Genomic DNA, 13,888 nt, shown 5'->3' with positions numbered 1-13,888 from the left:
TGTGTGCAGGACATATGTTTTGAAGTGTGTGTGCAGGACATACGTATGTTTTGAGGTGTGTGTGCAGGACGTATGTTTTGAAGTGTGTGTGCACGAAGTATGTTTTGAAGTGTGTGTGCACGAAGTATGTTTTGAAGTGTGTGTGCACGAAGTATGTTTTGAAGTGTGTGTGCACGACGTACGTGTGTTTTGAAGTGTGTGCAGGATTTACGTGTGTTTTGAAGTGTGTGTGTGTGCACGATATGCGTATGTTTTGAAGTGTGTGTGCACGACATACGTGTGTTTTGAAGTGTGTGTGCACGACGTATGTGTGTTTTGAAGTGTGTGTGCACGACGTATGTGTGTTTTGAAGTGTGTGTGCACGACGTACGTATGTTTGGAAGTGTATGTGCAGGACGTACGTATGTTTTGAAGTGTGTGTGCACGACGTACGTGTGTTTTGAAGTGTGTGTGCACGACGTATGTGTGTTTTGAAGTGTGTGTGCACGACGTACGTGTGTTTTGAGGTGTGTGTGCAGGACGTATGTTTTGAAGTGTGTGTGCAGGACATATGTTTTGAAGTGTGTGTGCAGGACATACGTATGTTTTGAGGTGTGTGTGCAGGACGTATGTTTTGAAGTGTGTGTGCAGGACATACGTATGTTCTGAGGTGTGTGTGCAGGACGTATGTTTTGAAGTGTGTGTGCAGGACATATGTTTTGAAGTGTGTGTGCAGGACATACGTATGTTTTGAGGTGTGTGTGCAGGACGTATGTTTTGAAGTGTGTGTGCAGGACATATGTTTTGAAGTGTGTGTGCAGGACATACGTATGTTTTGAGGTGTGTGTGCAGGACGTATGTTTTGAAGTGTGTGTGCACGAAGTATGTTTTGAAGTGTGTGTGCACGACATACGTGTGTTTTGAAGTGTGTGTGCACGACGTATGTGTGTTTTGAAGTGTGTGTGCACAAAGTATGTGTTTGAAGTGTGTGTGCACGACGTACGTATGTTTGGAAGTGTATGTGCAGGACGTACGTTTGTTTTGAAGTGTGTGTGCACGACGTATGTGTGTTTTGAAGTGTGTGTGCACGACGTACGTGTGTTTTGAAGTGTGTGTGCAGGACGTGCGTATGTTTTGAAGTGTGTGTGCAGGACGTATGTGTGTTTTGAAGTGTGTGTGCACAACGTGCGTGTGTTTTGAAGTGTGTGTGCAGGACGTGCGTGTGTTTTGAAGTGTGTGTGCACGACGTGCGTGTGTTTTGAAGTGTGTGTGCAAGACGTGCGTATGTTTTAAAGTGTGTGTGCAGGACGTACGTGTATTTACTGTGAGCAGCTCCCTGCACAAGAAAAGGGACTTTAGTGAAATATCAATCTATATATCTGCTTTGTTGACTTGTGGAGAACATGCTCCTGCAGTTAATTGCCTTTGTTGACATTGTTATTTAGAAAAGTCACGTTAAACTCTCCATCTTGTCTCCTGCTTTGAGTCGAGGATGAAATCTCTTTCTTCTTCTTTTCCCTTTTTTCTCGCAGTTTAAAAAGAACCTACAATATTATTTTATGGCAGCAGTTGAAGTGCTTGTTGATATGTCTGCTTTTATTTCTCTTGTAGGCACTGAGTGGGTATCCGGTGAGTTACTGTGTGTGTCTGCAGGTGTGTGTGTCTGCAGGTGTGTGTGTCTGCAGGTGTGTGTGTCTGCAGGTGTGTGTGTGTGGGCGGGTGTGTGTGTGTCTGCAGGTGTGTGTCTGTGGGTGTGTGTGTCTGCGGGTGTGTGTGTGTGTCTGCAGGTGTGGGTGTGTGTGTGTGTCTGCGGGTGTGTGTGTCTGCGGGTGTGTGTGTCTGCGGGTGTGTGTGTGTGTCTGCGACGACACATTCTGCACCAGAGATCATTTTAATCAAGTCTCTAATATTTAACAAGGCAGCACTGCATCAGGAAAAGCTACAATGAGCGAGTATTGTAGCACTTTAAGTGCGGAGCTGTTGAAGGGATGCAGCAGGTGGCTCCTCTCAACACCACCCACCTCTCTGCTGCTCCATGCTGAGGGATGATGAGGGTGAGAGCGCGCTGCGCGGCCTCCACTACCTTTTGATTGGTGTTCATTGAGAACTCCTGCAGCGAGGGATGCTGCTGCGTGGTCAGAGACGTTTCCTCCCGTCCCAGGAGCTGCTTGTGTTTGAAGGTGGGGCTCGCTGTCACGCCAGCGTCAGGCGAGAAGTGTCGGCTGACTGATGGAGGCCGTCTGAATTATTTATCTTTCTTTAAGTCACCTTTGCAATCAGGGCTGAATTAATTCTCTGCCCAAGTCATTACATCATGTCTGCTTTGGACTTGCTTAGCTTATGCAAATTACAATTTGTCTTTTATTTTGTGGGGGGGGGGGGTTGATTATTACACCTCCACAATTACATAAATGGGGAATGAATCATCTACAGACAGCTCGAGGACAAACCTGATCAGATGAGTCCTCATGCTCTCTCTCTCTCTCTTCGAAACTTTACTTATACCCAGATATAAGATTCAGTATTCATCGAAGACAAACTGGTGCACAATATGTATTCAAGGCCCTTTTGTATATATAGATACTGTATATATAAATATTAAATGGTACTTGTATCCTTCCAGTCAGGCAGGTTTGTTGACTTTAACAGTATTTTCAGCGTGCCAACATGTGTCTCCTGATCCCTCCATATCCCTGTTCTCTCCCAGAATCCTCCTCCAGCTTGGGTTTGTTTTATGGTCTTGTCCACTAAAGGGGGCCTTGAAGTCTCAGCAGTGACTTTCTATGTAATCTTGTCTGGAAAGTGATGCATTCTCCTGAAAGGGCAGCAGCGATGTCGCCGACAACAGAGGAAAATAACGAGCGGGCTCTCACCGCCGTGCGCCTCCTCAGATTCTGTCTGATGGTGAAGAGGTTCGGGGGGTAAGGAGAGTTCAGGTGCAGACACTTTCTCTTCTCTCTCTTCCTAATGCCTCCCAGCACTTTGCAGTCTGTAGCCGGGCACTGCAGTGTTTATCTGACATCATGAAGGTTTCAGTTTCTCCGGTCCGTTGACAGCCTAAACCCTTCAGAATGCACACATGAGCTAACTCGGCAGATGACAAAGCGCCGCTGAGCCTGTTGGCAGAACCACGCGGCTCCCAGCATGCTTTGCCCCCAGCACGTCACCTACCTGGTCTGGCACAGACTCGGCCTGGGAGAACGCCTCATTATTCACTTTGACAGGGGTGTTTGACCCAGCAGCTACGCCCGGGCTGGTACTGGGAGCACGAGCAGATGCTCGAGTCTGGAGCTGATATCAGACTTCTTCTAAACGTCCACAGAAAATACACTGAGAGACACTTTGATGTATATGAACAGCATCATCCACTATGTTTACAGTCACACTCGTATTACTCTGATTCTGAAAATGCATCTGTGGACCTGAATACAGCACAGTCACACCAACCAGAGATGCATGTTTTTACTTTAAACATTAAAAGACTCTGACAGACGCTGTCGGCGGGTGTTCTACAGTAATCACAGTTTGCATGGCTGCATGTAAATTACAATTTAATCGTAAAGAGTTTAGTAGGAATATTATCTTTTTCAGAATGACACAATAGTGAAGCTAGAATTCAAAACTCCAACCAGAAACAAAAAGTTACATTTTCATTGAATTGCTATGCAGCGCAGGGTTAGGGGTTAAACAGAGAGAAGCCATTAATGCACCACACACTTCTACCTGCAGGTGCATACTGATCAGCAGTGTCATTGAGCTCAGGATGATTCACACAGGCTTTTATTTTGATGGAGCGTTCGGGGCCGCACTTGAAGAGCCACCTTTGTCTCCCTTTGGTCACGGGCCTCCTCGTAAAACACCAGGGGGGATTTCTTTTGTAATATATATGTTCTCCTCCCTTAAATCCAGTGAGTTTGACCTCGCTGCAATGCAAAGCAGAGCGCCTGTTTAAAGACACAACTGAACGCAGCTCGCAAACTAACAGTATCAGCACCTTGCACTCTAACAGATGAGCGCAGTCGGCTAAACAAGAAAGAGATACATATGTTTACCATCACTTAACTTCGCTGCATCTGGGGGAAAAATGTAAGGACACACAAAATGTCTGACCTTCAAAATGCTGAAGCAGCTGGACAAACTCAAAGAATCCTTATTTTCTTATTAAAGGCAAAATGTGACAGCAGCCAGCATTGATGTTTTAATATAACCTTTGAAGCTGTGGACTGATACACACGTGTCCTCTGTGTGAAGAAGATCTGCAGATCCTGCTGCTTCCTCCTGAGGAGCGACTCAGAGTTAGTGAGCAGCTCCTGTTACCACGGCGTCCTGAACCAATCCTCACCTGAATATGTGATTAGAGGAGGTGTTGAATGGTATCCATAGCAACAGTTGTCTTCGGGTCAGCACCTTGTGTGTGTGTGTGTGTGTGTGTGTGTGTGTGTGTGTGTGTGTGTGTGTGTGTGTGTGTGTGTGTGTGTGTGTGTGTGTGTGTGTGTGTGTGTGTGTACAGTGCTAGTAAAAGGCCAGGCCAATCGATCAGCAAGGGCTTAACTGCTTTAGTCAAAGAGCACATTTCAGCCGCTGCTCTCCTCTGTGGGCTTCCTGTGCCGCGGTTATTTGGAAGCTGAATTCAGATGTGCAGACTGTAGATGTCAGAATGTATATGTGCACACTGTAGATGTGCACACTGTAGATGTCAGAATGTATATGTACAGACTGTAGATGTGCACACTGTAGATGTCAGACTGTAGATGTCAGACTGTAGATGTCAGTCTGTAGATGGCAGACTGTAGATGTGCAGACTGTAGATGTGCAGACTGTATATGTACAGACTGTAGATGTACAGACTGTAGATGTGCAGACTGTAGATGTGCAGACTGTAGATGTGCAAACTGTAGATGTGCAAACTGTAGATGTGCAGACTGTAGATGTCAGACTGTAGATGTGCAGTCTGTAGATGTGCAGTCTGTAGATGTCAGTCTGTAGATGTGCAGACTGTATATGTACAGACTGTAGATGTGCTGTGCAGACTGTAGATGTGCAGACTATAGATGTCAGTCTGTAGATGTCAGTCTGTAGATGTGCAGACTGTATATATACAGACTGTAGATGTGCTGTGCAGACTGTAGATGTGCAGACTATAGATGTCAGTCTGTAGATGTCAGTCTGTAGATGTGCAGACTGTATATATACAGACTGTAGATGTGCTGTGCAGACTGTAGATGTGCAGACTATAGATGTCAGTCTGTAGATGTGCAGACTGTATATGTACAGACTGTAGATGTGCAGACTGTAGATGGCAGACTGTAGATGTGCAGACTGTAGATGTACAGACTGTAGATGTGCAGACTGTAGATGTGCAGACTGTAGAGACTGTAGATGTGCAGACTGTAGATGTGCAGACTGTATATGTACAGACTGTAGATGGCAGACTGTAGATGTCAGTCTGTAGATGTGCAGACTGTATATGTACAGACTGTATATGTACAGACTGTAGATGTGCAGACTGTAGATGTGCAGACTGTAGATGTTCAGACTGTAGATGTCAGACTGTAGATGTCAGACTGTATATGTGCAGACTGTAGATGTACAGACTGTAGATGTGCAGACTGTAGATGTCAGACTGTAGATGTCAGACTGTGGATGTGCAGACTGTGGATGTGCAGACTGTAGATGTCAGACTGTAGATGTCAGACTGTATATGTACAGACTGTAGATGTCAGACTGTAGATGTCAGACTGTAGATGTCAGACTGTAGATGTGCAGACTGTAGATGTCAGACTGTAGATGTCAGACTGTAGATGTCAGACTGTATATGTACAGACTTTAGATGTGCAGACTGTAGATGTCAGACTGTAGATGTACAGACTGTAGATGTCAGACTGGAGATGTCAGACTGGAGATGTACAGACTGTAGATGTCAGACTGGAGATGTCAGACTGGAGATGTCAGACTGTAGATGTGCAGACTGTAGATGTCAGACTGTAGATGTGCAGACTGTAGATGTCAGACTGTAGATGTCAGACTGTAGATGTCAGACTGTATATGTACAGACTTTAGATGTGCAGACTGTAGATGTCAGACTGTAGATGTACAGACTGTAGATGTCAGACTGGAGATGTCAGACTGGAGATGTGCAGACTGTAGATGTGCAGACTGTAGATGTCAGACTGTAGATGTCAGACTGTAGATGTCAGACTGTAGATATCAGACTGTATATGTGCAGACTGTATATGTGCAGACTGTAGATGTGCTGACTGTATATGTGCAGACTGTAGATGTCAGACTGTAGATGTCAGACTGTAGATATCAGACTGTATATGTGCAGACTGTAGATGTGCGACTGTAGATGTGCAGACTGTAGATGTGCAGACTGTAGATGTGCAGACTGTAGATGTGCAGACTGTGGATGTGCAGACTGTGGATGTGCAGACTGTGGATGTGCAGACTGTAGATGTCAGACTGTAGATGTACAGACTGTAGATGTCAGACTGGAGATGTCAGACTGGAGATGTACAGACTGTAGATGTCAGACTGGAGATGTCAGACTGGAGATGTCAGACTGTAGATGTGCAGACTGTAGATGTCAGACTGTAGATGTGCAGACTGTAGATGTCAGACTGTAGATGTCAGACTGTAGATGTCAGACTGTATATGTACAGACTTTAGATGTGCAGACTGTAGATGTCAGACTGTAGATGTACAGACTGTAGATGTCAGACTGGAGATGTCAGACTGGAGATGTGCAGACTGTAGATGTGCAGACTGTAGATGTCAGACTGTAGATGTCAGACTGTAGATGTCAGACTGTAGATATCAGACTGTATATGTGCAGACTGTATATGTGCAGACTGTAGATGTGCTGACTGTATATGTGCAGACTGTAGATGTCAGACTGTAGATGTCAGACTGTAGATATCAGACTGTATATGTGCAGACTGTAGATGTGCGACTGTAGATGTGCAGACTGTAGATGTGCAGACTGTAGATGTGCAGACTGTAGATGTGCAGACTGTGGATGTGCAGACTGTGGATGTGCAGACTGTAGACTGCGGATGTGTGGTGATCGTATTTCAGGATGAATACAGAGTCAACACATAGTATATAAAGTTATACAAAGCTGTGTAAGGAAACATTAATCAATGAATTAATATCAACCTCCCACACATTCTGATGTTGAACTTGATTGTTCTGATGTCATATATTTGTAGGTCATCACTCTAAAAAAAAACTGATTTTTAGTTATTATGTTTATATAAATGTAATTAATGGAGCTGTAAATGTTGACTTTTGGACTTTAAACTCTCTGGAGTTATTGAAATGTTTAGATCACAGTCAGAAATAATCCTACGCAGCACCACTGAATATAACTCCACTAATAGTTTAATATTAATAATATTAGTGTCATCTGTATCTCTCACTGTGCACAAACACTTTGAACACAATCCAAAGACAAATGTGGATTTAGAATGTGAATGTTATGAATGAAACCTTTCGGAGCAGGTCTTCTGGACTGTTCCCTGCTGTTCTCACCGGGGTTGGAGACCTGGTGTCAGACTTCGTTCTAAAGACAAGAACCAGCCTCCGTTACTTGATGTCTTTTATGATCGTATCAGCAGAGCGCTGGACTGAGAGAAAGCTCCATCGTAAGTCTCCAGGCTGCAGACTCTGTGCAGTCCACTCACCAAATATTCGCATGAGAGCCCTTGCAGACTAAATGCATTTTGGCAAAGGCCTGCCCTAACCCCTCTGCAAAGCCCGCAAGTCTGGGCGAGTGTGGACTTTTGGATTCAGCACATCTTCTCTCTTCACCGCCTCGATGTCTCTCGACATCTGCAGCCCGTAAGGAAACAAGAGGCACAGCTCCAGTCCGAGTGAAGCTTCATGTTTGTGTTGTTGACATCTTGTGCTCGAGTGACTGATTATTTAAAGAAGTTATAATTTGATGCAGTCCTGTAGGTAAAAGAAAAGAAACATCTGTGTAGATAAAGCAAAATCTCCAGAGCTGTGTTGAGGGCAGCAAGTTGGTTATTTGCAACAGCCAGACTTTCCTCTGCTCACATAGGTGCACAGAAATAGAAGAAATCAGCTGAAATGTAATTAGCCACAAATTGCTTTTCAAGTATCACCAGTAATTGATTGCTTCTCAGAGTCAGGTCGTTCGTTATCAAGCCAAAACACATTTTTGAGTCATTCACCGTGTGTTACAACCTGCGCATGTTCTTATCTTAACCTCGCTGTTAGACAGTTAATCAAACCACTTATCAAATGGATCGGCACAATGGCTCTCTGCTCTGAGGTAAGAGAGCTCTGAGGGAAGAGAGCTCTGCGACGCGGTGCGTGTGTTTGGTCTCGGCCTCGCAGCTGCTTGTTTGTGTTTCCTGCAGTTTTGATTAGCGTGCTCTAGCCCACTTGGCGTCCGACATCACTGGAATACATTGAGAGTAGAGAGGAGGAGGCGATGCTCCTCTGCACGCAGGCGTCTCTGAGGACCGGGCCCACTGAAGAGGAATGTGTTCATACTGGTGGCTAAAAATAAGCACGCTGGTGGCATGGGGAGGCAGAAGTCAATGCCAATGACAACCCGACTTCTGCTGGAGCGCGTCAACCAATCCATGTCTGCCGACTGAAGAAAGAGCTGTGTAAATGTTCATTTTCAATTTCACAAGGTCTTATCAGGGTATAATTAAACACGAGTCTTACTGTGAAAGAATAAGGGAATACCACCAGCTCAGATTGCCAACAGCTTCCAATTTATTCTCACACAAGAAATACAATTTAAAGGAAGCTTTTGCTTCTCAGTGAAAAAAGGATCAACAGTTTAGCTCAGATGTTTGTGTTTTTTCTTTTTTCATACGTCATTAATGGATGAGAGGAGACACACGAGGAGAGCAGGACATCAGGCAGCTTCCCTGAACAGAGATGTTTCACGTTGTTTACTATGATTGTACTCACGGAAAACATTTCTGTACATCCATGTATCACAAACAGAAACCGCCGTGTGTCTCTCAGAAGAAGAAGAACGTCAGGCGGATTTGTTCCTGGATGTAAAGTCAGAGACGTGTAGATATTTAAACGTCTGAGTTAAAGAAGCGTCCACTAAAGACGACGGCAGCAGTTGTTCTAAGACTTCCTGTGTAGAGAAGCCCATCTGAGTACAGACTTAACACTTAATTCATCAAATAATAAAGACACTCTTAAAGGGAAGACCTCTCTTCACAGCCACCAGACTCCATTGACAAAATAATAATAGTAATTTTAGCTCCCTGGACACAGGTGTTGTGTACCGCTGCCTCCATCGATTAGTTTGTGTTATTGTGTGACTTTTGTGAACTGTCCCTTTAAAACTAAAAACAAAGGCTGTCAGCAAGTTAAAGCGGTTTCATCCTAAATACAGCGTGAACTTTAACTGATATTGATTTCTGTAGGAGTCTGAAATACGTCCACAGCAGCACGTTGTCAGCTTCCTGCTTCCTGTCTGTTTCTGACCTCAACGTGAGGCGTGTTTAGGGGTATTGTATATATTATAATAAGATTAGCTCACTCTCTGGTGTAACAGGAATAACTGTCTTTAAAAGCTCATCTGGCAGTTTACGAAAGGGAAATGTGTGAATACTTTTAACTGTTGTCTGAGAGGAAGCCGGACAAGGTTTTCCAGGAGGAGTTTTAAAGTTGTTAATGTCATGTATGTCCGTCAGATACAGGAGCTCCGTGTTGTTAAGCGATCTTCAGATCAATATCAGTTTTTAATCTTCTTCGTAGGCGAAGGTGATCCTGAGGTTAACTTCTCATCGACTTTCCTTCAGCGGGTTATTTTCTGATTGCAGAATCCTCATAAACTCTTTTCAGACGGAGATGATTGTCACACAGAGGGACACTTTAATATTTAAAGGGTGTAAAGGTCACTCTGAGTTGCAGCTTCAGTACCATTCACCCTCCCTGGCCTCGCACAGCGATTATCCCGCTGCTCATTCTCCCGCTCGGCCGGACAGACGGGGACATCTGGGAGGATCCTCTGAAGCAGATGCAAAGAGTCCATTACGGTTGCCCCCCCAGCTCCACCGCCATATTTCCTCTGTCAGCGTAACCACGGCGGTGAGATTGCAGGGAGGTGACCACGAGCTCGGCCTCAGCTCCAGTGCAATCTGCTCTCAGAGCACACACACACACACACACACACACACACACACACACACACACACAGAGCGCTGCCATATGGCCGCGCCAGGTAATGAGGGTCATTAATGTGTCGGTGAAACCTGTGATTGACAGGTGGCGGGGTGGTGAGTGGCAGCTCCATCCACAATGGCAGAGATGGAGGGGCGATGTCACGGCCTCGCAGGCAGACGCACATCCTGATGTTCTGCTGCGTCGTCTTTCCCCTGACGTGACCTCCACAATCACACTCCTGATGAAAGAGTTGGGATATTTATGTAAAAGTCTAAGAAGCTTTCCTGTCTTCCTGGCGCTGGGATATTATTGATGCCATTTTAGTCTTGTCTGTCCTGCCTGGTTTGAAGCTTCTTCATGCCTCGATGTGATTATATTATTATATTCCCAGGCACTATCTGAAAGCACATACCTCGAAACAAAGCAGACTTCGCTCTGTGCAGCCAAACTGTTCAAATAAATCATGAATCCCAACTTCTCCTTCTGAACTCCAGCTCTTACTAATTGGTGTTCTTTGACAGCCGCTCATACATTATAAGGACTTTATTACATTAGTACCAGGTGGAGTAACGCAGCACAAATATATCGTCTTTTCATACAACCTCAAAGCAAAAGCTTGAGCAGCGTAAATTCATTTCATTTAATCTTCCCAGACAAACTGAAAACTCTTTAAATTATAATCCATTCATTGCTGAATGGGAGAGGCGACAGTTTCTTTTTCTGTTCCGACTCTCGGGACAAAAGAGCAATAACAATTCATGAGGTGGCTCAACAATCTTCGTCCTCACAGAGAGAAGCTTCTGGAAGAGTGCGTGTCGCTGGTGATGGGGAGGTTTGAGGGCCTGCAGTGAAAGAAAAGTAACAGTCTCTGTTGCAGAGTCAACTTGTTCAGAACATCTCCAATATTAAAGATCGGACGCTTGTATTTCCATCTTCCAGCCGTAATAACCTGCACAGACATTTAGCCTGTTTATTAAATCAATGTGTGTCTTTGACAGATGTTTTAAAATGTTTACAGACGCAGGTAAAGTGATTGAGCTGTAATAAATCATATTACTTTATCATTTTTACGTGCGGGGGAAACATAAAGCTCATAAAGAATAAGCAGCAGGTGAAATCAATAGGAACAAATATTGTCCTGCTTTGGGATTATTGGACCATTTAAAGCTGGCGGCCACTTTGCTCAAGTTTTACACTGTTTGTAGTTTATGAGCGAGGCTTTAAAAGCACTTAGTCCTTACTTTAAAACTGCGTCGTTAAAGATGCAGCTTTTTCACTTTCCTAATCCTTTATTATAATACATCTACTAATTACTTTCTTGGAGTACTTGGCTCTAATTGTAGGGAAATAGGGATTCCTTATTATTCCAAGCAGTTATGTATATGTTAAAACATGTCTTTAAATATCAACTGCGCACTAAACACTTTCCCTTTCTTTACAGTAAAATAATCATTTCTACTGATCATTTTAAAGGAATAGTATTTTCTTGAGATGATAATATCTGTAAATGTGAAGCTTAGCTTAGCATTAAGCTCCCTCGTCGTTGCAGGTAAAGTAATGAACTTTAGAGCTCCTTCAGGTGTGTTGTTACCTTCTGACGGAGCCAGGCTCCTCGCCACGTTTCAACATTCTCTCAATGATTATAATCACACATGAAGCCATTTGGAGAGAAGTGTTTGTGACTGTAAGAGGCCTGCAGGACCGTGTGGGTCCAAGGCCACAGTCCAGAGACCTCTGACGCTCGAGCCTAAAAGCTGCCCGGTCTCCCTCCCCCCCCCCCCCCCCACTGCCCATCAATGCTGAGGCTGTGTGTGTGTGTCCCACATGAGGCATCTCCCGCTGTCCCGGAGACATTAACAAGGCAGGCTGTGCCCCGTCCTCTGCACTCACACTCCTGTGTTCTGCTGTTGAAGAGTCCTCTCCGTGCTCTTCCTGGGAAGAGGTGACCGACGTGGAAGTGTTGCAAACAAGTCCGAACACGAGTTCTACAAGCGTGCAATGATCGCTGACGCTACTTCTTTCTGCCCGTGATGTTTAAGAAGTTAAATCAAGTGTATGTGTGTCACTGTTGACTGTTGACTGTGGTGTCCAGTCACAAAGTGGGACCCAGCTCCGAGTTCAGACCCTGCATGTGACCTGGACCCCTGCTGGTCATTGAATGGATGTAAAACAGTTATCTGCTCTCTGATTGGTTCCACTGCTTCGAGCCTTTTGTTTTTCTCTCCTTGTAAGAAGCCTGTGGGGAAGTGAACTGATGAGATCATGCTGGCAACAGGGTTGCTATAGAAACTTGACTTGTAAGACTTGGAGTTTGTCACCAGAGAGAAAACAGAGCGACTAAGAGGGGGCTGTGGGGGGGGGGCTCTCTGGACAGGCAGCAAAGGTTGAGTCATTTGCAACAAGGCATTAATGCATTTCTTTGTTTCTTCTGCAGTATCCTCATGAAAGCCTCCACCCTGCTGCAGGAGGCTTTCTTCACCTTCCACCAGAGTCTTAAACAGGTAGACGTCTTTGTGAGGACGTTACGAAGAGAACGGGACCATAAATGATGCGTCTGTCCGTCTCTGCTGCTTTTGTATTTGTCAGATAACGGCATGTTTTTTGGGGAGAGGTGTTAACGCTGTTGTAGAAATGCTGTGTCCATATCGATCAGATGTTCTGTTACTGGCCCCTGGTGGTTCAGGTCAGGAACAAGTATCAGTCTCACAGTGAGGATGCACACGTGATGTTTTACCTGCTGAGGGAACGTCTTTTATTCTGCTGGACACTCGATACATTAGGTGTATGCATTTATATTGTGTATGTACACGCCGTACTTACTGCACATGCCAACAAAGCAAAAGAAAACTTCCCATAAGGACAGATTGTTCTTCTTTTACAGACGGTAACGTAGAGATCAGTTCATTAGTGTGATTGGAAACAAAACTCTTCCACATCTAATGGAGTGAGGAGAGACTTTCCTTTGAAGACATTACTTACATTCTTTATAACAATCTATTTTCAGTGAGATGTACCTGCAGAGACGGGAGATTAAAAGTGATTAAATGGTGAAATTCATTTATAGTTGCGAAGGCTCTGCCCCTGATTTATGAGTGTCAGAGCCCATCTTAATTTCAGCCTGACGCATGAGATGAGCGTCAGCAGTCGTCAGGCTGCAGGCTCTGACTGTCTGACTCTTGATCCTCTTCTTTCTCCAGAGGAGAGCAGTGAGCTTGTCATGCTGAGCTCACCTCGCACATCTCTATCAACCATCAATGCCCTCTGGAAAAGTGTTTTAGGGGAAAGAGAGATTGAACGCGTCTCTGCCTGTCCACATCTCCTCTCTACACACGCTGCCAGTAGAAATGTGCACAGTGAGACGTTCAAAGCCAGACGCGGCTGATTTCAGGCTCCTTCTTCACATTGTAAACAAACAACCGAACTCTCTGCTCCTCTTTGTGCAGTCGCTGCCTGCAGCTTTCTCAAAATAAACTGCAGTTGGAGTTGAGCGTCAGAGACAGAAAGTTGGAATGTCACCTTCTGCTGCTTGGCATCTCGACCGAGAGGGCAGCGGGGCTCAGCGGGGGCCCCTCTGAACCTTGGCCCCGGGACAGATGGCAGGTTTGGACCCTTGGACCTGCTAATGAGCAGGTTACGCCAAGTGATGTAGGACACGGGGACAAAGGTTAGGTTGCTGATCTGCCGTGTCAACAGAGGCTACGCCCATCTGCTCCGCTCATGCTAACTTACAGTCGCTTAA

The sequence above is a fragment of the Cottoperca gobio genome, chromosome 18 (genome assembly GCF_900634415.1).
Source record: "Cottoperca gobio chromosome 18, fCotGob3.1, whole genome shotgun sequence".
NCBI lineage: Eukaryota > Metazoa > Chordata > Actinopteri > Perciformes > Bovichtidae > Cottoperca > Cottoperca gobio.
This window is presented reverse-complemented; position numbering follows the sequence as displayed.